The sequence below is a fragment of the Triturus cristatus genome, chromosome 11, assembly GCF_964204655.1.
Source record: "Triturus cristatus chromosome 11, aTriCri1.1, whole genome shotgun sequence".
NCBI classification, from domain to species: Eukaryota; Metazoa; Chordata; class Amphibia; order Caudata; family Salamandridae; genus Triturus; species Triturus cristatus.
Genome location: NC_140594.1, coordinates 623,392,320 through 623,419,335, shown reverse-complemented (window position 1 = coordinate 623,419,335; position 27,016 = coordinate 623,392,320). Strand labels below are relative to the sequence as shown.

Genomic DNA, 27,016 nt, shown 5'->3' with positions numbered 1-27,016 from the left:
TCGATCCGAAATGCCGGTTCATCATGCCGTCTAGAAGTGCATTGATTAATGGCAGCAAGCTGTGAGACCCAGTAGTATCTTTTCATGTCTGGGAGCCCAATACCCCCATTAAACCACCCCAGCGTGAGTTTGTGTGTGGCAATGTGGGGGGGGGGGGGGTTTACCCTCCCATAGCAGATCTCGTTCTGTGCCTTCCAGTTCCCTAAAGTATGACGCAGCAACCGGTAGGGGAGTATTTTGTAACACGTACAAGATACGGGGGAGGGACATCATCTTGAATAGGGCCGCTCGTCCCAGGAGAGTCAAAGAGAGCAGCTTCCAGTGCAGGATGTCTGATTTAAGACACGCTAGTGGTGGCTGAAGGTTAGTGTCATAAAATCTCAACAGGTCTTTAGATACCCAGATACCTAAAGCCGTTGACGGCCTCCGTCAACTGGCAACCCCTTGGAAGGCGAGGACGCCGTCCACTAAGAACGTAGAGCACCGATTTAGACCAGTTAATCACGTAGCCCGCGAACCTGCCAAAAATGTGAAATATATCAATCCCCACATTGAGACACGCTGCTGGGGAGGCAAGATAAAGCAGGATGTCGTCAGCATACAATGATATGCGATCCTCCCACCCGTACGTCCATTTAAGGCCCCTAATAGCAGGGTCCTGGCAGATCCATGCTGCCAGAGGTTCCAAGGCTAAGGCAAAGAGGAGCGGTGACAGGGGGCAACCTTGCCTGGTGTCCCTGCCAAGAGCAAAGACAGGGGATTTCCGGTTATTAACTACTACTTGCGCCAACGGTTAACAATATAGGAGGTGCACCCATCCAATAAATTCCGGGCCAAATCCCAGCTTGCGAATAACAGCAAACATGTAGGGCCATTCAATGGTGTCAAAGGCCGAAATGGCGTCCAGGGATACCACCACGGCATCCTCCCTAATCATATCTGCCCTGCAGAGTACTGCATGGAGTCGGCAGAGATTATGGGACATGTTTCTCGCCGGCATGAATCTGGACTGATCCGGGTGTATCAGATTGGGAAGGACTTGTGACAAACGAGTGGCAAGGACTTTCGCAAGAATCTTGACCTCGCAGGTAAGTAGTGAGATGGGCCTGTATGAGGAACACAAGTTGGCGGGCTTGCCCGCTTTGTGGATGACAATGATGTTGGCCAACCTGTGATCCTCTGAAGAATTGCCCTCTCTTTACTTTCCCGATACATGGCTGTGACAAAAGGGGGAAAACCATTTTAAAAGCCCATAAATCCCATAAAATGGGCCATCGGTGTCCAAATCTTGAGTGCTTGTCCCCGGAATTCTTTGCTATAGCTGTTTTTTTTTTATTTTTAGTGGAGCAATTTTTAAACTTCCAATACACACACTCATACCGTTTTGTAGAATAGCGAAACCAGTTGCTGCACGGTTGCTGCACAAGGACTGCACCTGCCCTCTTCAATCTTTTGTGACATCGCTCTGTAAAGGGGGGAGAATGCGGAGCTGTACAGGTGAAGACTGAAGTAACGCTAGAGCAGAGACCTAAAATAAGGATGCCATAATTTACTTTTATTTAACGGTGACGGCATTTGGGAAAGAAATGGTGTGCATAGCACCAAGATGAAGGAACATTAAGTCAGAAAGCATCAAGACAATGATGGGCTTTAAGGGGTGAAAATAACAAGACAGCATATATTTATGATGTGCACATATTTACACACGGCAAGCAATGACGAGAATAAATGCATTAGTGGGAAGGGGATCAGTGGTCAGGAAGAGGTTACAGCAGAGGTGTGTCACTGCTGCCATTACGAAGAGGGGTTCTGCTCTTGCCCATTAGAGAGTGTACACAGTGCTTGATTTGTATAAATAAATAAAAATTGAAAACGTGCTGGGGCTCTCGTCAAGAGGCTATTGCAACTTGCACCATACATTGCCCCTGCTATGCTACCAATGACAATAACACCCCAACTACTATCACACTCCTACAAGTGTGACAATTCCAGCCCCTCAAATCTATAAGAATAACTTGGGTGGCTGAGAATAGTAATTTTTAATGTTTATTGAATGGATAGCTGTTGTCGTCTTCTCTAAATTAGCCAGATATCACCACCTTGTGCCAGACTGTCACAAGCGCCGGTGGTGAGAATTAAGTGCCAGTGCCGAGCACCGGAAACCACAGGTTCTAATTAAGTACTTGGGGCCATGCGGCCACAGTTTAACAACTTTTCTCTAAAAACTCTAAAACGCAACTTTGTTTGACCTCGGAAGGGGTGAATAGTTAATCTGATTGAAGCAGGAGTCAGAAAACCTAATTATTCTTAATGTTCACACCAAGTGCTGCTGTCTCCACAGTAAGCTGGTCAGTATTTCAGAATCCAAATAGTTGATAATTGTGTAAACAATAGTCTTATAAATCTGGTATTAACACTTGCTAAGACAGCAAACGAGCTCTATCAGAAACTCTGCCCTTCCCCATTACACGTGTCAAGTGGTATGATCAACCGAAGTGGGAAGACCAACACTGCCTTGGGCTGGAATGCATGCCACAACTGCACAATCACTAGGATTGGTCTAACACCAGGCAGAGAGCCACAACTCAGCTTCAGGTACAGTTGTACGAGCATCAGTGAAATTATTAGAGTTTCGGCATCAGCACAATTGGCATTCACGTAAAGCGCTCCTTCGGAGTCAGCACAACATCCTGTGATCTTGGACAAATCACTTAATATCCCTGTTCGTAAAAAAACCTATGTATCCTTGTGTAAAGTAACGGGCACTCACATAAAGCACTGTAATAATACATCCCCCTGGTGTCCAAGCTATAAAAAACAGCATTAACAACAAGAAAACAAACATTTGCAATGCAATAAGTTTCACATTACTGATAGTTTGAGGTATTGGTGTTGTAAATAATAATGCAATGCCAATAGCTCATACTTTCAGTAATGCGAGACCTAGTGCATTGCAAATGCTTGCATAGTGAGCCACGAACCAGCATTATTTGTATCAGTGCAGTACCACAAGCTGCTACTAGCGGTCACTAGTGAGTAAGGCACCAGCACTACATGTTTCCGTGCAGTATCGCAAGCTGCTCCTAGAGGTCACTAGTGAGCAAGGCACCAGCACTGCATGTCTCAGTGCATTACCGCAAGCTGCTCCTTGAGGGCCCTAGTGTGCAAGGCACCAGCACTGCATGTCTCAGTGCAATACCGCAAGCTGCTCCTAGAGGTCCTTAGTGAGCAATGCAACAGCACTATGGACCTCTTTTGGTCACATATGGAACTGCACCCTGCAGAAGATCTGGTAAATCCACCGTACACATAATGCATTGCATGCAAGACAGTACTACGAGTACATTCAAATAGCTATGTCCATATATACAATTAGTAGCTTTGAAATGTGACAAAAGAATTAGTACATTAATTTCGGATTAGGTTGTACTCAGTGTGGGGCTGATGAAGGAAAATTTATGGACTGTCTCATAAATTACAGACGTTCTAGTGAGCAAAGTAACCACTGCCAGCCTGCTTAGGACTAAGTTTGTGTCTTGCCTGAAGTCATTTAAGAAAATAGTGCATTGAGGCTGTAATTAAAACCTCTGGAGTAACAACACATGGAACAGGGGGTGTCCTCATTGGAGGTTACAAGAAGAGACAAGGCAGTACTAAGGATGGACTACTAAGCCTGCTGACCAATGAAAAGCCGCCATTTACAAAGGACAGGGACAGGAGCCAATTAAAATGATGGACGGAAAGTGGGCAGAGCTTTATGCACATATCCTGAATACAGCATGTCTCGAAGAGACAGCGCAAGCGCTGCCTAGGTGAGACCTAAAAAGAGAGGACGGAGCGAGTGAAATGAAAACACGAGCACTGTGTGGCGTGCTCCCAAGACACACAAAAAAGTAGTCCCGAAAACATTTCCTAAACGGCAGCTGTGTATGAATAAAAGTACTTGGTCCCTGCTATCGTGGAGAGCTAAAGATGGGAAGAGGCATGATGGATGCATGCTATGGGCAAATGCGGAGAAAGAAGAATGGAGCGACGAGGGAGCCAACAAATGGCATGCCTGTGGGCAGGATGAATCCCAGTACATACAACAGGTCTCTTTTCTAGAATTAAGGCCCAACAAGCACTTGCAATACAATAGGTCTCGCATTTATGCAAGTTTGAGCTATTGGCATTGTAAATGACAATGACTTATTTATGTGTTGGTCTTTAAAGCATAAATAAAAGGCATTGTCATTTACAATGCCAATAGCTTAAACTCACGTAAATGCTAGACCTATTGCATTACAAATGTTTTTTTTTTCTAGTAGTTAAACCACCTTGGTCACGGCAGTGTGTCATTTGAACATCTAAAAACAATTTGTCATTTATTAGTCGTGCAGAGTTAACCCTGGTTTCAGTTGCACAAACCGGGATGTGATTTTTTTCATTCCTGTTCCAGTAACTGGGTCCTTTTTAGTTCTCGCCTGAGCCAGCGCATGCGCTGCACTCTAGCGAGACATTTAGTGAGTGGGCTTTAAAAAGCCCAACCACAGCTTTTTGGCTGGCATAGAGCGTGCGGTTACGCGCACAATGACGAGCGGAGGCGCCATCTGGCTTTCCTCTCTCGTCATGGTGCGCACACAGTACTCGCCAGACATGCCTCCTTTTTTTATAATTTCTTTTTTTTTTACTTGCAGCGCGAGCGCGCACTTGTTACATCTTGTGATGTTGCTTGAACATGCTCTTGCCTGGGCACTTCACTGCTGGCTGTGTTCTGCCACCCACACAAATTCGGTTTCCCTCTCACGCATGTTAGGACTGGAGTAAATTAACTCAGAAAAGTGGGGTCTGAGAATATCCAATGATTTACATCACGTTGTGGGAACAATGGGATGCTTTTTAATATCCTGTGTTATACTTAGGCAGACAAGTAGGCAAAATCACTTTGCTTTGTTTCACCTATTTAATTTTCAGGTTTCTTTCCAAGAGTTCAGTATCTTCTTTAGTGCCGCCATTTGGCTCCATCTCCTTTATCCCCGACTGCAGTGATACGTCTGTTTAGTTTTCCCTGAGCCCATTCGCCTCTTCGTCTCCTTTTCCTAAGGAACCACCGCATATGCTTTATCCACCCTACATAACCTTCGTCATCACCTTCTTCGTCCCCGATACCCTAACACTAACGAGACAGGAGCGCCCCCAAGTGCCTTAGCCGTGCGCATCACTTATCTCGATCAATTTTTTAGGGCATTCAAACAAATGTACGACACCAGATGTATCGTGTCTTAGGACGCCCCCATTTCCCCCTTCTCTATTTCCACCTTCCTCCACCTACTCATTATCTCTAGTGTCTCTCTTCGTCTCCCTTCCAACTAAATCTTTCACCTAGTTTCCTCCTACACCACTCTCTCCCGTCGTTCCACTCCCCTAAATCAAGTACCTTTCCCCAACTTTCTTATTTTTTCACCCTTTCTCCACTCTCCTATTGTTCCCTTCTCGTTTCTCATTTTACAATTAGCGAGTCAACTAGTTTGTGCATTAGGGAGTCAAATTTGTGCAACGTTTATTAACCCCTTCGGCGCTCATGACGGAACGGTTCCGTCATGAGCGTCGGTTGAGCTGTGCTCATGACGGAACCGTTCCGTCATGACCACGCCCGCGCAAGAAATGGTCAGCGCTGAGCGGGAATCGGCGCCGCATCGAAGGGGTTAAATCACACGGAAAGCAATGGTATTGCCATAGCTCGCCATAAGGTTATATCTCATGACACCATCAGATGCATTATTCCCAGTTCCCATAAAATCAGACTTAGTGACAGATCACATCGTAAAGTGTCATTAAAAAGCTCATCCCATTGAATCAGGACATTATACAGAAAACCTCCCTTGTTTTCAATCTGTCTTCCACTCCCCTCACACCGGTTGAAGAACAGGTTCTTAATAAAGGGCTCTCCTTTGTTCCAACCAGCAGAGTGGATAAATTCCAGTTACATAAAGAAATGTCCGTTTTTTTTCTCGCAAACTCAAACTCAATGCCTTCTTATGAAACACTTCGGAGCCCACTGCCCCAGTGAAGAGCAATGAGACAGGCCTAAGACCTAAATCAACTTTTGTTCCACCTCCATGTGCCCACCCCTGTGCAAATCTCCACCTTTGAACAGGCTGTTACTAATGATATTATCAGCTTACAAAATCCTAACCCTTTTAATAACTTCTCCAAAGTTGAAAGAGATGCCCTTTTGTCTCTCCAAGAAAACAACAACATTGTTATCAAACAAGCCGATAAAAGTGGGGGTATTGGGATACAGGACAAATTGGATTACTCTAACGAATGCCACAGACTTCTTAATGATACCACTAACTACAGACTCCTGAGCGAGGGCCCATCTGATCGCCTAAAACTAACTATAGAGTGCCTGGTTGACCACGCCGAAAGCCACGGGCATATATCCAAACAGGAAGCCGATTACCTATGCAATACACAGGCGAAGGTCCCGTATTTTTACACCCTCCCTAAAGTGCATAAACCTTCCAGACCCCCTTCCGGGAGACCCATTGTCTCCGGTATTAACTCCCTACTAGAACCTCTATCGAGGTACTGAGACTTCTTTCTGAAACCCATGGTGCAAAAGGTCTCTACTTATATCCGGGATACAAAGCATCTCCTGGGCATTCTCAAAGACATCACCTTTGACCCTACGACGGAACTCCTGGTGGGTCTCGATATTGAGAGCCTCTACACGAGCATCCCCCAAGACGCCACCATCCAAGTTCTTGAGGAGATGCTCTTTGCAAACCCCTGGAGCTACGCTACTCCCAGACACTTTATCATTCAGTGTGCAACCCTAGCGCTGAAAGAAAACTTTGAGTACGAAGGCAAGATATACTTACAAACCAACGGTACCAGCATGGGTAGTGTTTTCGCTCCTAGCGTGGCGGGTTTATACGTATATCATTTTGAACTTACGCACATCCTGGGCAACACCAATCCATTCAGTTCTAATATTAGAATGTGGCGTCACTACATCGATGACATCCTCCTCATATGGAGGGGCTCCACAGAGATGTTGCTTGCCTTTACCACCTGGCTCAATGCCCGGGACACCTTCTTAAGGTTCACCCATACAGCCAGTCCTGACTCTTTGGACTTCCTTGACCTGACTATTAGGAGCGAGAACAGTGTTCTCACCACCACCACTTTCCATAAACCCACTGCCAAGAACTCCTTGCTACACTTCAACAGCTTTCACCCCAGACTGCTGCGGGAAAACCTACCATTTGGCCAGTTTCTCCGCCTCCGCAGAAACTGTAGCTCTACTACCGATTACAAACACCAAGCGGCTGACCTTTCAGTGAAGCTACAACAGAGGGGCTACCCACGCAAGGTTGTTGAAACAACGAATAAAAGGGCTCGCAACCAGAACCGCGATGCCCTGTTGGAAGACCACGCCAAGGCGGATTCCACTCCACACCACTTCACTTAACTCCGCTCCACTACACTAAACAGCACTTCACTTAACTCAGCTCCACTCCACACCACTTAACTCAGCTCCACTCCACAACACTCCACAACACTCCAATTAATGCCACTCGACAAACCTTTGTGCCGCTGCACTCAGTGCCACTCCGCTGCACTCAGTGCCACTCTGCTCAATGCTGCTCCACTCATGTGGACTCAGGTCCCTGAATGCACCCTCATTGGCTGGGGAGAAGTTAAACAAGCATTGGCATAGCCAATAGGTTTCGCCTTTGGGACCTTATAAGTGTTTAGCCATTCAACACTTGATGTTGTTGCACCAAGGGTATTGTGCTGGATAACTAAACACTTATAAGGTCCCAAAGGCGAGACCTATTGGCTATGCCAATGCTTGTTGTGATGAGCGTCCCTTTAAGGAGTTCTCTTCGGCTGAGGTTAGCATGCCAGGTTTGTAGCAAACATTAACAGCGAGAGGGAGCGCGATAAAAACACCAACGTCTCCTTTTGCCATCAAACACCCTTCCAAGAGTATAATAGTGCGGCTTTATGCACTAAGGTAAGAAAATTCAATGATGAAGTGCAAAGAAGCAAGTCCCCAGGGAACAGTAAAAGCATGGCAACACATTTAAAACAAGTGTTGAAACTGTAAACACACAGAAGGGAAAAAAATGTTCAGTGTTTTCAGAAGAGGGCGTAGAATGTCATCATCATCTAACCCGCTGCATTTGTCAGGAAAGGCGGCGGAAACCTGCCTGTCGGTTGTTTATTCGGGTGCAGTCCTGAAGGATACATTCTTCCATCTTGGCGAGTGTGAAAGGCGCTCCGCAGCCACTTGACACATCAGCGCGATATTATTAATGCTAATGCACAAATTGAATAAATAGGTCTTCAAACACGACCACCTATGTAAAAATTACCCCCTTGCGTGCTGATGACGGCTCCACGCCATCATGAGTCACGGTAGCCGAGTGCTCATGACGGCGTGGAACCGTCATGCCTCTGCTGCTCCGCCTACGCGGCACTAATTCCCTGCCTGTGCGGGCGAATTAATGAGTGGGCGGAGTCATGACGGCACCACGCCGTCATGAGCACATGCCGCCCTGACTCATGACGGCGTGGTGCAGTCATGAGCACCAAAGCGCCGCGCCCGCCCCCTACCACCCCCCCGCACCAGAATTCACGCCGCGGCGAAGGGATTAAAAAGGCCAAGTTTTGCTGTTTCCATTGTCTAAACAAAATGCCAAGGAGTCTTGCCGTCTAATTGGCTCTGTGACAGCATCCGTTTCTAATAAAGCACTGCCCAGGGAATAACAAGCATTTGCAATACAATAGGTTTTGCATTTACGCAAGACCTATTGCATTGTCAATTGTAGGCATCACGGACAAAAGGGGCGGGGGGAGAAGGGACAGACAACGGGAGGGAGGGCAGTGGGAGGGGAGAAGGCACGGACAACGGGAGGGAGGGCGGTGGGAGGGGAGAAGGCACGGACAATGGGAGGGAGGGCGGTGGGAGGGGAGAAGGCATGGACAACGGGAGGGAGGGCAGTGGGAGGGGAGAAGGCACGGACAACGGGAGGGAGGGGAGAAGGCACGGACAACGGGAGGGAGGGCCGTGGGAGGGGAGAAGGCACAGACAACGGGAGGGAGGGCGGTGGGAGGGGAGAAGGTACGGACAACGAGAGGGAGGGCAGGGGGAGGGAAGAAGGCAAAGACAACGGGAGGGAGGGCGGGGGAAGAGAAGGCATGGATAACCGGAGGGAGGGCGGGGAGGAGAAGGCACGGATAACGGGAGGGAGGGCAAAGGCACAGACAACAGGGGGAGGGCGAAGGCACAGACAATCGGGAGGGAGGGCGTGGGCTGGTAGGACGGGTAGAAGGTACCAAAGCACGTTGTGCCCGCAGTTGGCGAACCTTATTAAAGAAAATAGTGCTCACAGTCTAAATAACAGATACTGTGCAACAGCCAAAGTAAAAGGGCCAGTCGCCATGGAGGTGACAAATGAAGAGGAATCGGTACTAAGGAGAGACTAAGAAGCCAGTATTTAGGACAGACAATGACAAGCCAATGGCAAATATGGGCGGAGAGTAGGCGGAGATTCTATTCACCTACTCCTCTACAATAAGTCTCGCAGAGCAGCGCATGCACAATGGCTCTAGGCTCGACCTAAAAAAGGCCCTAAGTGTCCGTGAACAAGAGAATCTACAAGGTACAACTCAGATATTAAAGATGAGTCACTCCTCTCTCCTAGCAGAGATTAATGTAGACAAATGAGCTAGAGGTCAACAGAACAAAAATGTGAAAAATTTCAAGCATCAGTAAGACTCAGCATAAAATAGACAGCACAAATGGCCAAAAGGCAGTAGAACTGAGTAGCAAAGGGATCTAAAATACATGAAAGAGGTGCATCTCTGCAGACACAAGACTTTAGGGAATAGGAGGTACAACTGACAAAAATGTTTGAGCTGTGCACAGAATAAAGGGTGTGGGAAAGAAGAGGCAGGGTGCTAGGCAAAGACTAAAAATGTAAGGCGCGTGAGGATGCAGAGTACAACAGGCAATTAAGGTATTTAGAGGCCAGAGGAAGACAGTTGATATAGTAAGTAAATTCGGGGACCAAGAGAGTAGAACTATGCAGAGAACAAAGCAATCTCCGTGAACAAAAGAAATAAATGAGCAGCGAAAAAAAGCCTCTAGAGACCTGCCTCTGAAGGGTGACTCCTCCACTGCGCCTCAAAAGGAGCAGCAAAAGGTAGGACCATGCTGATCATGGGCACTTTATCCAATGGCATTGTGATCATGGGCACTTTATCCATTGGATTTGTATGAACGTGCATCAAACCACAAACAGCATATAGTGATAATCCATCTTGTGAACACGATATTTCGCCTCGGACCAATCAAACATGCCCTCAAACACCTGACTGCCTGTCGACTGTTCTATAAAATAATCTATATATAATGAACGCCAACCTACCGTCCATCCACAACGCTCTAACCAATAAACACGTGCAATCAGACCACGCACTCAGACACTTGACCGGCTCAGCAATTTCAACATCCAACTACAAAAAGTGACAAAGCAAAACCTTTCCACCAGACTGCAAGGACACCATGCATGTAGTACTGCCAGCACCGCGTCAGTGAACTGTCTGAAACTGCTGAATCCAAGCGCAGGGGTAATGGCCCAGGGTTACAGTCACCAGCCAAGAGAGCACTGTAACGGTTGCACAACACCACCGCCCTCCTTCTGAGAGCTTTGCCGGATCCGCACAAGGAGTAAGAACATCAGTGCCCAAACCACAGAAAGCAATTTAACCACTGCCTAACGGAGTCAAAAAATGCACTTCATTCAACTCCACAATCTGCCACAATCACTGCTGACAAATGAACACAGTCTGTTCAATATGCTACACCCACTGCGACCCCTGGTAATCAACTATTGGACATTAGAGACTCATTTATCCCCCGTAGGGGCGCTTTTCTTTAAACTTTAACATACCTGGAAGCGAAAGACACGTTTCTGCAATAACCTTGCGTCAGAAGCATGAAATCCTAGTGTCAGAGTACAAAAAAAAATATCTCGCCATGGTAAGGAAAACAGAGGCCACTTAACTCTGGGAGACATCTGATGCAACCTACAAAGCGCATTGACACACACGACCTTTAACGTCAACTGGACCAAAAACATGGCTCCATTACATCAGCTGCAGCAGGCGCCTGCCACATGCGCACAGAGGATCAACTTACACAGCAGTAAGTCAGCCAGATGCAGCCGTGGACCGTATACTGTCCGAAGGTCATACTACAATTGAAAGACACATGGGCAGGCCCTGTCACAAACCAGAGGCTCTATTACCAAGCAGGTGGACAGAAAGACTCCCCACAGGACCCTCCGAGATCTTTTTACATAGAAACAGACACAAGGACACTGTACCTCGCACATTTTCATAGCAGGCTTTGCTTGGTATCAGTCTCCAAGCACTAATGATGTTCCTCCAACTAGTCGGAAGAGATATTCAAATTCTGTGTAGATCACAGCTTCACCAATCTTTTACCACTAGATGCTATCCTACACAGAAACATAAGGACAGACAAGGCCAGTCTGCCCGTGGACTGGAAAGGTCACCCTAAAGAGATCCCTCACTTACCCATGGTTTCCCTTTCCTTCTATACTCGATCAGTAAATTCCTTCTTCACACCCAACTAATTTCCCTCTTCCTACGCAGCATCCTGTTGTTTTGTGCTTATTAGCCTCACTTAATATAAATACTCTTGACACACAGCGTCTACCATTTGCCTCTGAAAATCAACAAATGCTGTTAAATTAACTGTCATAAGAGTAATTATCCTGCCTTAGAGGTCTTCCTACAATGAGTCTGATGGCCAACTGGTGAACTGTGTACTAGCTGTCCCAGAAGCAATCGTACTGATACCAACATATCCATCGATCAATGTGTCAGTGTCTGAGGCCTACTTGTTCCTCAAAATCAATGAGGCATGCTTCTCGCCTTGCTATAGGCTCCAACAAATGCCAAAACATCAAAACTGATCTGTAATATTTTAGTAGAAAACTACCATAAGAATACACCAGCACCATTCCTACTCACTTTTTTAACTCTCAAGCGTGTGGTTGATTCACAACACATATTTCTGGGCAGCTCCAACAGTTCATTTATCATATTGTGTGTGTGTGCTCCTCCATAATCGCTACTTAGGGCCTGCTCTGCAAAACTGAATTCCTATATCAAGGTTGTACTGCAGGTTTCATTGGCCAGCTAGACACTGATCCTTTCCTTTGGTACGTCTGTACCTGAAAGCTTTACTCAGTTTAGCCAATTTCCAATGCCTGGCTTAGCTTACAATTTTTAAGTTGTTTATTAGGTTTGGCGTCAACCTAACACCTTTGTTACCTTTTATTACTCTCTGGCGGTCGCCAATGGGTAGTTATAGTTAGGATTGTGTTTTCATAGGAAATGCCTTTTTTGTGTTGCTAATAACTTTGGCGCCGTTTGACGAATCTTCATGAACCGTTCCAAAAAAAGTGTTGTTCTTTCCCTAGTTTGTGCATGGAAATTTTGGGGAGATGTATCAAGCAGTGCCAAGGAAAAGGGAGGTCCCAAAATGCATTTTTTCTATTCATTTTTCCACAGAAACGTTAGAGACCGCTACAGCCCAAACGCCTTAATAGATTTTTTTCTATGTGGTCTCAAATTTACAGGAGGATCGGCAAATCCGTAGTAAAATTATATATATTTTTTTAAGTGAGTCATCCAGCTACTGTTGGCTTGGGGAGGGGGTCAGTGCGCCCCTCTTCCCTTAGGAAAAGGGAAAATATGACCAAAAGGATAGGGTCGCCGGGGCCAAACGTGGCTTGGGTGAGGGATGCGCGAATGGCAGAGCTGGCCTTACATTCGGTTATAAAACATTACTTATGTTGAAATAAATTACAAAAAACACAACCTAGAAATTCAATGAGGAAAGAAATAAACAAAGGTTGAAAGTAACGTTATAGTTGGGTGAAAATTTAAATGGGAAATTTACAAAACCACTGAAATTCTCCAGTTTTAGTTATATCAAGTAACTATAATCTGTCCTAAGGTAACTATAATTCGCACCTTCGCCATGCACTGCTAATTACCCTACAAATTACATCATTCATGACATCATCAATAATATCATTGCAACATTTGCAATGAAATTATAGATAAGAAAACTGCATGGGGGGCATGAGTTATAATTACTAGAGATAATTGTAACTGGTGAATATCAGTGGTTTTGTACGTTTAAAACATTAAATTACCACTGAAATTTTCACCTAACAAGAAAATTATTTTAACATTTGGCCTTTTCACTGAATTTATATATTCCATACGCACATGCTTAATGGGGCTTTCAGTGAGCCCTTAGCATTCAATCATGTTTGTTCCTTTCCTTGTGAATGATGGCATTCTGTTGTCATCCACATAGGAACCAGTACAGTACCAGGGACTCGTGGGTCAAAGTATCTTTTAACATATATATATATATTTTTTTTTTTAACTTTTTGTTCTCTACTTGGCGAGGCCCCAGCAGTTCCCTAGACACAGCTGAATGGGGAATAACCTAACATTAATAAGAAGGGGTATAAGAATAAAAGACAACAGAGAGAACAAGAATAAGAACAGCACATTGTGGAGCAGTGAACTAGACAGAAATGAAGTTATAGCAGTTTATCCAAAGCAGTGACACGAACAACAGAGGAAGAAGGAGCAGCACATTAAGAGAGACAAGGAAAACTAGCTGTACACCAGAGGGAGCGAAGAGCAGTATGGTACAGAGAAAAGGAAAATGGTCTAGGCAGAAGGGCAACAGCTTCAAACCAAATGATATAGGAGGTAGCAACCAACTAGGTAGGAAAAGGCAGAACTGAGAACCACAGAGGAGGACAAAATCCAGAGTGTGAGTGGGCTTTTAAGCTGATTTTAAGTAGAGGAAAAGGGAGAAGCTCTAAAACATAAAAGGAATCATACTAGAAGCCCCAAATAGGAGAACAGTTGTAAACTACCAATGGTGCTAAATTTCAAAATGAAGGCATAAGAAAAAAATCCTACAACTGAGAAAGTGGAAACAGAATATAAAATTAGGAAAGATGGCAAACCCTACAGAGAGAAGGAGCAATAATAATGTAAAGGAGAGATTGTTGAAAAACACAGAGTAATAATGGTGCACAAATGAATTACAGCGGCGTAAGGAGACATTGAATGTTGATGCTCACCATTCCACACTCTTCAGCATAAACAGAAGACATCAAATAACAATGAAGAGTAAGTAATGTAAGCTGCAATTCAAGTTCCTTTGCACGTTTCAAACCAAACCATAATAAACTTTGGCAAAGGCAATAGGGCTGGCGCTGGCAAGCTGGTGCACTTGTAACTTATTTTTAATGCAACCATATGCCATAAAAACAAAGAAAATATCCTGCTAACTGATGGCGCTGCCAAATGATTTAAATAAAAAAAATATAAACAATACTCGCTAATATGTCTGTTTTCCCAGCAATTATAGGTCTCGCGGAGCCAGCGCATGCGCTGCTCTGCGAAAAAGTTAGTGTGTCAGTTTTCAAAGGGCTGCCACAGGCTTTTGGTGGCCTTATCGCTTGCGTTCATGCGCTCAGCCGCCATCTGCCTTTGATCACTTTCACTTTCGCGGGCCAATGCTTGTTTAACTTTCAGCGCGAGGCGCGCGCGCTTGATTTTTACTGAAACACACGATTTAAAGTGAAGTGCTGGAGCCATGATTGAAACCTAGGTCCCCAGGTTCCTGAATAGTTACATTTGCCACTAAACCACATCTAATTAAGCATTTAGTTGTATTCTTGTGTTGAAATTATTTTTTTATTAAGTTTAATGAAAATGTCAATGCGAATGATTTGTGGAAAAAAAAGTTTTTACCTGCTGGCTGGAATCGTCTCCTTTCTTTTTTTTCCCAGTTCTTTGCGTTTGGGTTATATTTTGTACATTTGCTCCCTAAAGTGCTTGAAATTATAAATGGCATTTCTGTTGGGTTCCAGAGGTTCCCTCGAGGTCTGTTTAATCTGTAATTCCGCCCGAGGCGCTCTGCAGCATCCTGGTGGAGTGACCTCCTTTTCAACTCTTCTTTGGCAGCTGCACTGTAGAGGGATGATGTGCCAGCATCCTCCGATTGTCATCAGACCAACCCGACCTGTGCTGCCCCTCCCCCCGCATCTTACTACAACCGTGGTGCCCTTTTGTACTCTAACCAACTGCGCTCTGCTGTGGGTGGTTTTGTTGAATATTTTCAGTTATTTCATTTGGTGCGTATAATACTGCAAAATAGGAAATTACACGTTAGGCCTAGCAATTAAGTTTGACTACTGCTCCTTTTTGGAGACTTTCGCTGTTCTTGCACCACGTTTGCTCTTTCCAAAGGAACCGAAGTTTAAACTATATGGTTACATATTTAGCATGTCCAAATTGATCTTTTTTCCACTGAAAGGCAGTCTGACGTGTTTTCCGAATGAGCTTCTCCACTGTAGTTCAAAGAACAGTGACACAACTGCGCATGTGCCTCATGCTCGCTCGGACTACGTGTTTGTTGGGGCACGTAGAGCTCAAACCCAGAGTCTACAGAAAGTGGCATATCGTCAAAGGTTACAATAAATGATGCAAATCTTCTCACAAATTAACTTACAGGAAGTGAGCGAATGCAGCGTTGATGCGCGATACCTCATTTCTAATCGTATCTATACCAAAATGGTATTCCGTCTCTGAGCCCTGCATTTATTTTTCCTCTGCCAGTTTGTAGGTCTCTCCCGGTCTGGTTGTGAAAGACCTATTGTAGGCTTACAGCCCGCCCATTGCTTAACATTTGTTCGGTTTGTCACTCATTTGCTCCTTATTTCAGTGGCTTTCCTTTTTAGATCTTTCAAATCTTGTTTATCCTGGGTATCTACAAAAACCTGTAAATGCGTGTGTGCTGGCTGCATCCTACTACTAGACAACAGTGTTTGTGTGGTATAGGGGTACAGTCATTCCTCCGAATGCCAAAGGACACACTGAAGAAGTGGAAAGCAAACAATTGGACCGACTTGAGCCTTCTGGGCCCCAATGATGCGTAAAAGCACCATTACAGCAGCATCACCTTCACCACGACCAGTAAGTAGTAGGAGGAAGAGTTAGGCCACCCGCTACACACATGCCAGGACCCCATTTCTGAGAGTTTCATCTCTTTGTGCCTTTTCAGTGTTTTAGGATATCAGATAATGCCAGCTTGCTCCAGACTTGCCTTCTCAATTCTAGAATTCTGTAGCAGTGTGAGAAAACTAATGCTTTCCAGTGCTTTAGAAGGTATGTAGCCTTCGTGCGACATCACTAGTACTAACATTTTGCCACCTTCACTGCACCATGTAGCTGAACAACGTGGCAGGTGCAGATGGCTAAACGCAGTGGGGGAGGGCAAGCAGAGACATGAGGGGCACCAAAAAAGAAACGGGAACATGGGAGGTGCCCCCCGGAAATATAAAACAAGCATTGGCATAGCCAATAGGTCTCGCCTTTGGGACCTTATAAGTGTTTAGCCATGCAACAGTTGATGTTGTTGCACCAAGGATATTGTGCTGGATAACTAAGCACTTATAAGGTCCCAAAGGCGAGACCTATTGGCTATTCCAATGCTTGTTTTTTATGACAACACTGAGTTTACTTTCCATTTTATTAGTTGTGAAGGAGAAGAGGACAAATATCCACCGAACCAGGCATTGGAATCACAGGCCGCTTACAAATCACTTTACACAATACCAAGTTTAACAACCATTGGAAAAGTCAATTGATTTTTATTTTTGGACTAACTGGATTCGCCAATAGTATGCAGGTTCTGAAACAAGCATTAGCATAGCCAATAGGTCTTGCCTTTTGGATCTTATATGTTTTTATCGAAGCATCACATATCCTGTGTGCTTCAACAGTTCCTGTTAGTTCTCGTGTCATTGGTGATGGGTCAGACACACCTAAGCTTGTGTTTCTATGGTATTTATTGTTAATTGGGAACACGATTTATGCCTCTATTGGGTAAGTTTGTAGTGGCAAATAATACATATTTTGTCACAAAAAACATATTGTGTCCCTGTTTATTCACGATTACAAAAGGAATGGTGTCCCACCCTAAACCGTGGAAGATCTGGAGATAAATGGAAAGATTACCGGAGTGAAGATTGCAAGGTGTGACAAATTCTGAACCACATATTGTTTTCGAACACACACACTCCGGTGCACAAATCGTATCACACTTACATGCCATACCAACTCACCGCTCACATAAAAGCGTGCTTATGCTAGAGTTCTGCCAGCCTGCAGGGACCCCAGTGCATTTGGACATGCTCCAGAGCAGTCAGTGAGTTCGCACTGGAGCTCGGAACTTCCGGCAGTGCCACAACAGCCCACCGCTTCAGAGCTACAGTTTATATTTACAGCACAGCAACTTGATAAGAAGATGCTTGCTATTTAATTGAGGCTCCAGGACCTAACCAGGAGGGCATTGGGCGCTATAGAGAACCATGCCAAAAAACGGCCTGCAATGGTGCCCATCACTGGCGCCTACCAAGCCAACCCAAGTACTGCCACGGGCATCTAAAACATATTAACGCGGTAAAAAAACTGCGCGCACAAACCATTAAAGAACTCTTTGCACAAAGGCGTACATGTGTGGGTAGACATGATGCCTTTACATGTTAAGGCTATTAATGTCGAGCATCCAATCTGCCCCAATACAGATTGTAAACAGTTGGGTATGTGATCTTACCGCACACACAGCAGGCTAGAGACTGGCAGAAGAAGGGAAGCAGTTTGCTGCTGTCAGAGAAGTGCTGGGGGTTCTCGGGCTCATAGTGGAGCAGCAGGCGGCTTGTGGAGATGTAGAGAGAAGGGATCTGAGTGGGGTTGTTAAGCCCCTGAACAAATTCATAAAGCATGGCATCCTTGATAAATGCTCTCAGCTGAGCGCTGCCAGAGGACCAAGCACACGTTACCTTCTCACATGTAATAACAAGCAACGAAGGAAGTGAAACGCGTCTGTGCCTAGAGGCAGCAGCAACCTTGGCGATGAGCTCCTGGTATCGCAGCAGCATTGCTTGGGCTCCAGCAGGGAGCCCAACCTCTTGGTGGCCATGGTGGAGCGGGGAATCCCCAGGGAGCAGAGGGAGGCGGTCAGGCAGAGATGCAAATGCTGCTGGAGGAGGAGGGAGGAAGCGTTGCTGCCCGGCCAGGAAACAATGAGAGCGGTCGACTTTGAAGCTCGGAGGTCGGCTGCTCTGGCGGGCTAGAAAAAAAATGAAGCAGCAGCCGTGAAGCGGCGGGCACTGAACAAAAGGAAACACGGAGAGCCATCATCTGAGCGCTAGCCGATGCAAGCACAAAAGTGTGCTCACAAAGTGTAATAAATAACATGAATAGTAAGAGCACATGTAAACCGGGTCAATCCTCATGGGAGATTACAACAGCATAAAAGGAGGAACTACCATGCAAATTAACCAAAGAAAAACAGGCATTTAAGAAGTCAAAGGAGCCAATTAAAAAAAGATGGACGTGCCTAAACTCCATATTCTAGATACAGCATATCTTGAAAGAGACAGCGCGTGCGAGGACTAGGCAAGACCTAAAAAAGGGCACTATGCTGTTGCATCATTGGCGAGGCATGCATGCGCCCACATACAGAATGATGCAGGTACCACTTTTCTTTTATTTACGGATCTAAGACAGCAAACACCACTTTTATCAGTAAATAAACAAGCATTTGCAATGCAATAGGTCTCGCAGTTACGCGAGTTTAAGCTATTGGCATTGTAAATTACAATGCCTTTTATTTATGTTTTTAAAAAGAAAACAAAAATAAAAGGCAGTTATTTGCAATGCCAATAGCTCAAACTCGCGTCAATGCAAGACCTATTGCATTGTAAATGCTTATTATAACTGTTAGCAATTGATCATCAAATATGTATACATGCATTCCAGAACATTTGATATAATTAACATTCACATGTACACACTACTTCGTTAGAACGTGCATAAGCGATTGTGGTCACTAGTCTTCTGTTGGTGTTTATTCTTTGAAACTTTCCATGGGTCTTGATGGGTTATCTTTTTTCTCATATCTATTGTCACCTGTTATCACAGCTCGCACGTTTTGGTTGGTTTAAGTCCGATCATGCTTACACACTGCCTTGCATTTCATGACGTCATGAGGTTATCCTGTGGCATTTTTCTCCAGGTAACATGCGGCACATAAATCTGGATTCCTATTCGTAGGCAGCATCGCCCGCCGCAGGCACCAATAAGTATTGATGTTTTGCTTCTTGTGTTTGTTCTTTGCAGTTAACATTGAGTAAGTGGGCACATTGTTTTAAGTGGGCTCCGTTGGTACGAGGATGTGCCCGTACAGCACCGCATGCCTCGTGCCGCCGCCACCACAGGTACTGAGTCTCACGCGCATCCTTCAGATTGCAATTTCATGACACCACGCGCATCACTGAGTTTTAAAAGACAGCATTTTATTATCGCGGGCTTGCGGTTTAGCATTTAATGAGCGCACTCCATATTGAAGGGGATAGTGAACCCAGTTTAGGTGTTGATCGTGACTACAATCACTGTTACATACCCAACCTCGCCGAGTTGCATGCTGGGTAACTGTATACAGTCACAGGGTGTGAGTGACTCGGACTACCACTTTCAGCATGGACTTTTTCCTTTGCTCTTCTCGTTCTCTTCTAATTGCTCTACTTTGCCATCTTCCGATTTTTTTACTGAATATCGATGATTACCTGACCTTCATGTCATTCATTTCTAGCTTTGGTCCATAGTTATCCCTGATGACGGGTTTTCCACCTGACATGCATTGGGTTTCTTCACCGAGTATGTTGAAGTGCGCCGCGTTTCTTTGATAGTACTTTCAGTTAAAACAGCTCGCACGTCTTTCGTGTTATTCAATATGTCATTGGCAGAGGTGATTGTGCCGAGTAACGCTCCAGACAGAGTGTTTTCTGGTGGTTTCCCCTTTGCCCGCTATAGATTTTGATGTTAGAAAAGGCACACATTTCATTGCGCCCTCTCTGGCCAGATTGCGCATTTTCGTAAAATCTATTTTGCATCGGCGCGCGATCCTTTCCATTTTTAACCCGGGTTTCACCTGGCAGCATGCAGCCAGCGGAGCTCGCCTCTCTCGCCCAGAGAATGGCATCGCATATGGGGTGGGATCTGTGCCATCAAACAACTTTATTATTATGTGTGCCGTAGTCGGGCGGGCTGTTGATAATCTAAGCCACATGGGTTTAACACCCACAGTAATTCACAAGTGCCCTGCATGTGCTTAGATAGCACGTGCTTTGTGCGAGTCCAGATGCATTTGTTTGCCTGTTTGTAGAGCAGCTATCCGGGACTCGTGTGATTGGAATGGCCTGCGCTCAGCACATTCAAACATTCCCAAAGGGGCAGCTTTAATGACGGATGTGTGTGTCCAGCCTTTCACATTTGAAGGAATATTCGGCATAGGTCTTGACTGCAGTGCGCCTTACAAGTCTTTTGAGCCAAGAGTGTTGTTTCCAGGGCTGCAGCTGTTTGAGTGTGTGTGTGTGTGTTAGTGGGGGGGGGGGGGGGGTGAGAGCATCGAGCGTGGCGGGCAGCGCTTCTCATGCAGCACATGAGGACTACATGGTTATTACAGGACCCCCACCTTTAAAATGCGCTTAAGGGAAGGCATCTTAGGTGGACAGAGGTAGCACAAGGGACAGCACTCATGGGAAAACCCTTGAAGACTGAGCTAGAACAAGCATTAAAAATGCAATTCGCACTAACTTCACAAAAGTAGTTTAGTTGCCAACTCAAACCGGCAAAATAAAACATCTTAAAGGACTTCAATAAATATACCTTGTACATAGTTTTCCAGCATCATTTTAAGTTTAATATTGATTTTTTTGTGCATTGTCGAGGTCATAAAGATCAAAAGATATAAAAGTTTACTTGTTAAAAAAAAAAAAAAAAAAAATCACATCTATTGCAGGATAGCATTAAGAGGGCTCCGCCGGCCGCAGTAGAATCCTTCAACATCCTGCAATATACAATGTACAAAATTGCCTGTAAACGCAAGCAGTCAGGAGGTGAAGGCGTCAAGCATCGATGACTGCCAAAATTGGACGTACAACTTACAAAATTGAAGATATTGGCCATTCCTAACTGCGGAGGTGTAGCCCGGTCGCGCGGCCTGGTGAGGCTGTCACGTTGTTGTAGTGTCTCAATAAGCGGAGTTTCAGGCCTACAACACGGGCTGCCCGCCGCTGTTTTCCCAACTCGGAGTAATTGCTTTGGCCCTGCGGTGCTGGCTCCGGAGAATGTGGGCAGTGTCGGGCGCTGTGAGGTCCCCCGGCGCAGAGTTCTGGAACTGACTGAACCCGTTAAGCAGACCTGGTGGAGCTGCGGTGGAGCCCAGAGTACGCTTGGTGGCGCATGAAGCCCTGAGGTGAGCGGCGGTGAGAGGCGCCAATTTGTGTTGTGTGTGCTGAGCGGCGCTACCTCTACCGGCCGACTCGAGCTGAGGGGCGGTCCGCAAGGATTTGTCCTGGCCCAGCGGGCTGTGTGTGAGGGGCCGCCCTCAGCTATACACAGGATGAAAACAAGCAATCTCTTGTCTTTATGGAGCCATGTGTTTTTAATTAGAAACCCTTGGCCCCATAAAGATAAGAAAGTGCTTTGCGACAGCAGCAAAGCAGACGACCCAGTCCGGATCGGAGGCAAAAGGGCGTCACCAAAAAACCCTCATTTCCAATGGCAGGCCACTGTTTAGCATAAACGGTAACGCTAGACAATGGAAATGAGGGGCGGAGCTTCAAGCCCTCTTCTCAAACTCCTCGTTCACAATAAATCTCGCCAAGCGAGCAGCGCATGCGCTGCAACGCTAGGCGAGACCTAAAAAGAAGCACAAGGTAAGGACACAGAGAGCCCAAGCAGCACCTGAGGAAGAGAGCAGCACAGTGTCCAGGGCAGAACCACATAAGGGAGAGACCTGGAAAAAACATGCTCTCTAAATAAAGTACTTTACGAAAAAAAAGTTTAAAAAAAGAGTTTCCTAAAAGTGAGCAGTGGAAGGATACAAATCAGCCAATCAAAAGGATGGTAAAGAGGTAATGCTTCAAATAAAGGACGAACACAAGAGGAAGGCATGCTATTGAACATGAAGCCAGCACGTGAGAGCGACGAAGCCAACCAATGGCAAGCAATCGGTGGGAATAAAGCCCACAATTGGTCTTTCAGAATCTGACAGCTTGTGCTGAGACCTAAACGGTGATAGAAAATAAATCAACATCCAACTGGGCATCGGAAATGCAGACAAACTAAATTTAATCTTGAAGATATAACCAACAACAAAAAGAAGTTCTAAGGATGTTTGTTTCAGAATCTGCTTCATGCTGTAAAACAGAAATTAATAACAAGAAAGACAGGACCCTAGCATGTTCTCTAACTGCAGTCTTTAATTGTCCCAAAAGTGAAGAGTAGCACCATCGGCCACTCATACCCGGCAGCCAGACACGGAAACTTGTCAGAGAAAACAATGATGTAATCGGCACTGCCGCTTCCTAACTGGACTAAAAGATAAACAACTACTTAAAGATTGGAGGGTCTGATGTACCAAAGTGTTTTTTCATTTTTGTGTCAATGGGGAAACACGTTCAGTCCAGTTTTTTTTTTTTGTAGCGCTCTGGTATCTGTAACCGAATTGAACCATTGGGTTGCAGCTGACACCCAAAGCTATGAAGAAGGCAAGTCAACATTGCTAGACTTTAAGATTGCGCAAGCAAGTTGATTTTTTTTTTTTTTTTTTTTAAAGTGCAAATGGGTCTGTACGCTCAGGCAAGGTTACTGCAAATTGGCACCTCACTTTCCTACACGCCTAGCTTAAAGTTCGGACTTTGCTTGATGCAAAGTGGTACCCTGGGACCTGCACAAAAATGATGTGTCTGTCTGCACTGTCTATGCATGTGAGTGTGGATGCAACAGAATGGGGGTCCTGTAAGGGCCTGCTAAGCGAATGTGAAGCTCAAAGCTTCTCAGAGTTAGGTTAATATAACAGTTAGGTGGAGCTTCCAAATGCCTTCTGATGACAAGCAGCTGGAGACTTGTGGTGGTTAGAGGGCTGGATATGGTTAGCTGTCAAAATGCAGGTGCCAAGTAGAGATTGTTAACCATACTGATGCATTCTGGGAATTGCAGTCTTGAGTCAATCAGTCAAAAGCTTTTATTCGGCTAGAGCCATAAAAAGATTAAACAAGCATTGGCATAGCCAATAGGTCTCGCCTTTGGGACCTTATAAGTGTTTAGCCATGCAACACTTGATGTTGTTGCACCAAGGATATTGTGCTGGATAACTAAACACTTATAAGGTCCCAAAGGCGAGACCTATTGGCTATGCCAATGCTTGTTAAAAGTTAGCATCAGCATTCTAGGAGATATAACTCCTAGAATGCTGATGCTAACTTTAAAAATAAATATATATATATAACTCCACGCTGGGCGAGATGGACTGTCAGACTTGCCCCCGCCGAATGGATTCCTGAACTTTTGGGGGTTGATGCGGGTGGGGACCCAAGGGGGCGCCTGAGTTCAAGTACTTTCAAAGCAGGAAATTGGTTCTAACATCATCGTGGTGCCCTGCATTCCGCACAATCACTGGACAAGAAACAGCATTCTGGGACTTGCAGTTCACACGCTCCATGTGATCTGCAGCAGGTGAGCAAAGTCATTTGCTTTGGGGCGGAGCGGATCACAACCAATCAATTTGTGGCAGGACATTGAAATATACGATGGCGGACATACCTCCTGAATACTGCTGGCACTGAAGAAGGCTAATCTAGCCGAAATGCATTAGCCGATGTTGTACAGTTTTGAATAAAGATGCCTCCATGGTCTCCCCTACTGTGGCCTCTTCTCTTTCTTCGGAGGAGTTTCCTGCGATATATTACTGAATACTCCTTTTCCTTATGACTTCTCCAAAGAAAAACGGAACGGACACCACTTCTTCTGCGCTTCGTTATTTTATTTGTGCATCGGCCGCCATGACGTGTTTCGGGCTTCAACGAGCCCTTGATCACATGACGTGCCAGGTGGTTTCTCCCATTTTTAAAGTGACATAGTGCTCCATTAGTGCAATAAACATAGAAAACATACTTTCAGCATAAATGCTGTGTCATAACTTAGTACACCGGTGCAAATATAAACGACAATTCGATATTTATATTTAAACACTGGGCGTAGCAGTATATCCGTAAAATACGTTGTACTGATAATATACAAACATATGTGGATAAAACCGCTCCTAAGCCTACCACAGACCCGATTGTCAGCCATATGATTAGGATTTTGTTACTGGGCAGTCAAAACATTATTGTACCTCATTTTATACAGAATTAATGTTGACGGAATCATATATTGTGCAAATACACAAATAAATAATTGTATAAATACCAATTAAAAAGATCTCCTAATTGCGCACATAATAAAATCATTATTTATATATGGGTATAAATATGACTCCTTATCCACAAGATGGCCCATATGTTAAAAATGTCGAATTTATCTATGCTAGCACCATATTTAAGACTCAGCTCTATGCTAACAGATGTTATAACATTATTGCAACCTCCTATACAGTACAATGATAAAGTGCAAATTAGTGCAATAAAGTGCCAAAGTGTTATGTGCTGATCCGCACACTAAAACATACATGTAAAATATCACTGTGCGTGTAGAATAATGTCAACACAAATGACGAAAAAACCTTTGTGTGAGGGAGGAGAAATGTACTAAAAGCTGTTTAATTATATAAACATTGCTATATTGTAAATAGATATACCGTTTATGTTTTTATGGTCACTACTTTAATTACAGCCATGTTTATAGATCTTCCGTAGTATTTAATCCATGTGGATGTTTGCTGTCTAATTCTAATATCAGTTTTGTTTCTAAACGTCTGAGTATTCCATCTCTGTTCCTGCCTCTTCGAAGAGGAGGAACATTGTCTATTACGTAGTATTTCAACTCTGCCAGATTTTTATTATGGATCTCATTGAAATGACGAGCCACCGGATATGAACTATCATTATTCGAGATGGCCCTTAGATGCTGTAGAATTCTCTTGTGCAATCGGAGGCGGGTACTTCCCACATATTTTAATCCACAGGTACACTCTAATACGTATACTGCAAACTCAGATTTGCATGTTAGAAACTTGTTGATTGTAATTGGTTTGTCTTTAAAATCTGTATTGTAAGATGTTTTATTGCCTCCATATTTACAGGCCTTACAGGTTGGACATCTGACAAAACCTTTACGTTTGCTGAGCCAACTGGTATTCTTAGACAGTTCAGGGCTGCTGCTTTCTAAGTAGTCACTAGTACTGGGTGCTTTTCTAAAAGTGACTATAGGTGAAAAAGGCATTTTATCCCCTATTATGGGGTAACGGAGGATCATGTGTCAATGCTTTTTGATCTGTCTAATGTTGTCCCTTGGTTTGCTATAGGTTAGAATTAACCTTGGACTACTTTTTGTAGTATCAGTTTTTGCGGCTTGTTTTAATTTACTCCTGCTTGGTTTGAATAGTAGGTCTTCACGTGATTTAGCCTTAGTACGTTGTATGGCTTGGTCTATGCTACGTTCTGAGTAGCCTCTAGCACAAAAGCGTTGTTTACAGCTTTGTTGTGCTAGGAATAGATCATCATCGGCGCTACAGATCCTACGTATTCTTAAGAATTCTCCATAACGAATACTACTGAAGGTATGTTTGGGGTGGAAACTACTGGAGTGTAATATTGTGTTGCCAGCTGTAGGTTTGCGGTGGAGACGTGTTTATATGATGTTATCCTGAATATATGTCTCTACATCTAAAAAGCAAATACTGTTGGCACTGATTTCATATGAAAAAAGCAAATTTAAGTAATTAATGTTTAAGCTACTAATGAGATTCTGTGCACTTTGTTTGTCCCCCCTCCATACAATAAACAGATCATCTATATATCGGATCCATTTCACGATATTCTTAGACCATTCATTATTATATTGTGTTCTGACAATCATCTCCTCCCACCAACCCATATGGAGACAGGCGTAGCTGGGCGAAAAACTCGCGCCCATCGCTACGCCTCTCTCCTGGAGGTACACTTGATGTTGAAACATAAAATAGTTGTTATTTAAACAGAACTTGGTAAGGTCCAAAAGCATTTTGTTGTGTGAGTGAAATTCATTGGTCTCATTTAGGTAGTATTCTAGAGCTCTTATCCCATCTCTGTGATGGATCGATGTATATAAGCTGGAGACATCCATGGAAATTAATAGATAATCGTCTCGCCATTCAATTTCCTGTATTTTTCTTAGGAAATCCGTTGTATCGTGTATATAAGATGGAAGTGTTCTTACATGTTGCTGAAGAAACGAGTCTATATAAATTGTCACATTTTCCATTAGACTTTGGTTGGCTGAGATTATCGGTCTTCCCGGAGGTCGAAGTCTATCCTTGTGAATTGTTGGGATAAAGTAGATGACTGGCATTATGGGATAGTCATTTTTCATAAATTTGAATTCATCTTGATTTATCAACCCCAAGCTTTTCCATGCCACAAGTTTGTTACACAGTTCTTCCTGTATTGTTTTAATTATACCTCAGAACTTATTTTGTAACAGTCTCTATCCCCCAGTTGTCGAAGGGCTTCTTCTAGATATTGACTCTTTGGCCATATGACCACGTTTCCTCCCTTATCTGAGTTACGTATTACAACAGAATCGTTATCCTGTAGTTTTCTCATGAGCTGATGATATTTTTGAAGTCGAGGATTATATCTGTGTCTCTGCTTTTGAATTTTGATGTTTAATTTTCTGATTTTGTTGTTAGTGTCTCATTAAACGTATTAATTGAATCACGGGTCATTACCGGCACACACTTAGATTTTGGTTTGAAGTGTGTTATTGGAGCAGCATTGGTACTGATGCCAATAAGTTCTCTGGTTTATTGAGTGGGGTTGCTGTGATCCTTCTC

General features: G+C 44.4%; 1 protein-coding gene across 3 annotated transcripts in view; it reads right to left on the bottom strand.

The window, feature by feature from the left end:
* GPAT4 (glycerol-3-phosphate acyltransferase 4) overlaps positions 1–27,016 on the bottom strand; it is a 280,405-nt gene that overhangs the window by 248,531 nt on the left and 4,858 nt on the right. The window lies entirely within an intron of this gene.